General features: G+C 45.6%; 1 pseudogene; it reads right to left on the bottom strand.

Moving 5' to 3' along the window:
• Positions 1 to 206: 206 nt before the first annotated feature.
• Positions 207 to 1,377, bottom strand: LOC135981882 (olfactory receptor-like protein COR8; annotated as a pseudogene).
• Positions 1,378 to 4,633: the final 3,256 nt, after the last annotated feature.

Below are 4,633 nucleotides of genomic sequence, written 5' to 3' on the forward strand. Positions count from 1 at the left end.
AAAAGGGATAGAGATCAATTGTGGCAGCCCGTATGAGGCCCAGACACTAAAGAGAGCAAAAGCGTTGAATTCTCATAATGCGAGTCACATACAGAGCATTAATTAAAGTAACACATTAAGAAATTAAACCTAGAACCAAGTTTATTTTATTTTTAATCTCAGATAACCTTGCAGGGCACCATTTCAAATAGATTAATGGTCAAGAAACAAGGAAAGGTCTATATTCCAACAGCCACATAATGACAGGACATTAGGTAACATTGTTCCTCTCAAGCAATTGTAAAACATCATTTCCACATGCTACATCAGTTCTTTGAGTTTCATTTAATTCTTGTGCGACATTTGTGATACACAAATCAAGGCAGTAACCCATAGACCATCCTACGATCCTTCTTCCAATTGCTCTTCTCAATTGACTGGAATTGTCATGGTGAACAAATTAGCTGGGAATGTTTTTCCAGCCTATCACCCTCTTAAGAGCATCCTTAACCTCCTTGTTCCTCAGGCTGTAGATCAGGGTGTTCAACATGGGGACCACCAGGGTATAAAACACAGCAGAGATTTTCTCCTGTTCCAGTGAGTAGCTGGAACTGGGCTGTATGTGGCTTAAGCTCACAGGTCCATAGAACATGGTGACAGCTGTCAGATGAGAGGCACAGGTGGAGAAGGCTTTGCGCCTGCCCTTGGCGGAGCAGATCCTCAGGAGAGAGAAGAGGATGTACAGATAAGAGATTATGACAATCAGGAGGGTGGACATGGCAATAACCCCAGAGAACGCTACAAGCAAAATCTCACTGATGTGGTTATCAGAGAAAGCAAGCTTCAGTAATGGGTTAGTGTCACTAAAGTAATGATTGATGACATTGGGTCCACAGAATGACAACCTCAGCAAGCCACATGTGTGAGTCAGTGAGTTCATAAGCCCCCCTACATGTGAGCTGGCCACTAGATGAATACAGACTCTCTTAGACATAACAGCGGTGTAGAGCAGAGGGTTACAGATGGTGACATAGCTGTCATACGCCATCACGGCCAGCAGGAACCCTTCTGTGCTCACAAACACAACAAAAGAGAAGTGTTGAGCAATACAGGCAGAGTAAGAAATGCTTTTACTCCCCACTAAGAAATTCACCAGCATCCTTGGAGCGAAGACTGAGGAGTAGCAGAGGTCAACAACGGACATGTTACTGAGGAAGAAGTACATGGGGGGTGGAGTCGGGGATCAACCCAGATCAACACAATCATCCCAAGAATCCCCACCAGCGTAAGAACATAGATCACCAGGAACGCCGCGAAGAGGGGTATCTGCAACTCCTGACGATCCGTCAGCCCCAGGAGGATGAACTGGGTCACCATGCTGTCATTGCCCTCAGCCATTTATACGGGGTGCATGAAACCATACCTGCCGGGATAACAAGAGTGAGCAGCATGGAAGAAGGAAATTTCATGGCATGAATTAAATCTGAATGACACCACCGGGCTTGAATGTGGGTAGTGAATATCTTACAGGAAACCAGCCGCCGTTATGTCTGGGAAGAGCTGGGATGGACCTTTAAATTTACACTCCCTTTTTAACAGGGCTGAGATTTTCAAGGCTGTCTAGGAGATTTAGACATCCAAGTCTCCATAAAATTGACTGGAATTAGGCATCCAGTTCCCAATAGGGCATTTCCCGATTCATGTACATTATCCCAAATTTTCTCCAATGAAATATACCTGGCATGGGTTTGAGTTTGAGCTAGAGACTTTATATTGCCTGCTCACTGAGGGTAAGTTAGAAAGCACTCATACTTTAAATCCTTCCAGATTAGGGTGACCAGACAGTAAATGTGAAAAATCGGGATGGGGGTGGGAGGTAATTGGAGCCTATATAAGAAAAAAGACCCAGAAATCGGGAATGTCCCTATAAAATCGGGACATCTGGTCACCCTATTCCAGATAATCCTTTTAGATGACTACAATGTCTGTTATGTCCCAGTCACTTGGTTACTGCTGCTTCATAACAGATCCCCTGGCAGTGTTGCTAATCCCAAGCATTTGAAAACCATTATCAGGCTTCCAAAAAATCATGCAATTGGCTTAAAATCTTGAGATTTTTTTAAATAATACACAAAGGGTTTAGAGAGGGGGCAGGGAAGTGTAATTCTGTTTTGTGCAAGATTTTTATATTTCAGAATTTGGATTAGGAACAAACCCACAGTTTTTGAAAAGTCTCTGGAAAAGGGAATGGATCCCTGGAGTCATGGACACTGACAATTTTGGATGTTCCCAGCCCCCAGGACAATCTGCATGTGTATCTGCTCCAAGGCCATGGACTCTGGAAGCTCTGAAGTTGCTAGTAGGCCACGGGGCAGGTTGCAAAGGAGCCTGGCAGGTGAACTAGCGGAAACCAGGCAGGATTCTGATGTAGGCAGAGTTTCCTCCATTCCGTGGTGCTGCAGTGAAATTGGCCCTTCTTGACGAAATGTTCCAATTTCACTCAGTCAGCAATTTGCAATGGAACAATGTTTCTGGGCCCTGGAGACAGTCACGTTTTCAAGCTTTTCTTAGCAACCCTGAGGGCTAGAAACATACTTAAAAAAAAATCTGAGATTCTTAACTGATCACATGACTGAAGGAGCTGAGGTTTTAAGAGAAGCATTAAATACCGTGAGAATTGGTAACTATGCCTTCAATCTATGCTATCCTTGCTCTAGGAGATTTCTGGCCCCTTGTCTCCAGTCCCAGTTTCTTACGCCTCCTAGTGGTGCACACTGCCAGGTCCTTCATCTCTCTAGGTCATTCGCCATGACACAGGAATATGATACAGGCGGGAAATGGCGAAGGAATAACATTGGCACAGAAGCAACAATGGAAGGCTGTGTGCAAGGCTCTGAAGGAGGGAGGAAGGATGCTTAGAAGAGGGAGCATAGAGGGATTACATGAAGCCACAGGTGAGAGATTGAGATAAAAGGAGAAAATGCTGTATCAGAGAGGAGTGTGAGGAGAGTGGAGAGAGCAAGAAGGAAGAAAGAAGGCTGAAGAGACACGAAGGCAAAACTATGTAACACCTCAAAAGTGGGGCTTTCTCCATTTGCTTCCTTCTTCTGGCTCCCCCAGTCCCCATTTAATCGAACACAAACAGCTTGTTTTCAGTCCAAGCCCCTTCACAGTCTATCAACACCATGAGGCTCATCTGCTAATGCAATGTCATCTATCGCCTCTGCCCTCCCACTGCTTCCCATTGGTTACAGTTTTCAAACAAACACGACCATGACTGGGGCTGCCGCAGTGCAAATAATTCCTGTTATTTCCCCCTTGTGGTTAGAGATCGGCCACACCAGAACCCACTGGATCCCAGTGTCCGTCCTCCCCCTCTCCCTCCCCCACTCACACACAACAGTGGATAATGGTCAGACTGGCAGTAGGGGCACTAGATTGAGATAGTCCTTTAATTCCTGGCTCTGCTTCACACTCCCTCCCTTACTATGTTTTTCCAGAGAACCTAGTACAGTGGGGCATTGACCTCTAATTGATAACACGACAACAATAAATACAAATTTTATAACCCTGATTTAGCTCTATAATTGGCTGAAAAGCCCAGAATCTGAAAATCCTCAAAGGTTGAAGAAGTCGGATCTGAATCTGATTCCAGATCTGAAGTGTGTAACTCAGATTCATCTCTATGCATAATCCTGGATTCTTACCTAATATCCATCTGGACCTTTCAGGGTCTTCCATGAACCATGTCCATTGCCACTGTAATTTACCCTGAGACAGAAAAATGAACAAACGAACAATGTCTGACTCAAGTTGCAATGTTGACTGCGCTAACGTCACATTTCCAAGTGTAAGCAGAGTCAGGATGAGCTCTACGCTGACATCTGCTGGTGAATTATGGCAAGTGTGGAAAAGAACTCCAGGGGCTGATCTTGTTTGCATAGGCACAAACCCACTCGCCTGGCATGAAACAACAGCAACTCAAAGTGGTTACTTTGGCTGGTGTGGGATCCCCAGTTTCTCTGTTATTGGGACAGGAAGAATAAAGTTTTGTTACCCTGATTCTGTGAATCAAGGCCAGTGGAACTGTTGTATGATGGAAGGACTGAGTGAGTCCTTCACCATTACCTAAGTGGCACTTGCTTGACAAGGGGCATGGGTTACAAAACCCAGTGAATAGAGAGAGAATGGGGATAGGTATTTGCACTTGATGGTGTGGGCCCTCTCTGAGGGTTTAGAACACCAATTATCCATCTCTTCTCTCTCCACTGTTGAATGTCAGATTTCAACTTTGATTCCATTTCAAGTCTAGTTACAGGCTGCTGAGCTGAATTCTCTTTGGGCCAATGGTGCACTAGCACCGGGGCTCCCCTACTATGAGCTGAAATTGCTAAGAGCTAAAATCACAAAAGAGCTAAAGTTACCAAGAGCTGAGATCACTGAGGCTGTGTTAACTAGTGGGGGAGCCTGAAGCTATATTGCTAAGCGGCTGGCGGAGCAGCTAGCAGAGTGGAGCCTCGCGGGGACAGTTGGAGCGGAGCTGAGCGGCTCACAGGTTGGTGAGCGGAGCGGCTGGAGGAGCAGCTAGCAGAGCAAAGCAGAGCCTTGTGGGAGCAGCTCACGGGACAGCTGGTGGAGTGGAGCAGCTCATGGT

This window comes from Chrysemys picta, chromosome 2 (assembly GCF_011386835.1).
Source record: "Chrysemys picta bellii isolate R12L10 chromosome 2, ASM1138683v2, whole genome shotgun sequence".
NCBI lineage: Eukaryota > Metazoa > Chordata > Testudines > Emydidae > Chrysemys > Chrysemys picta.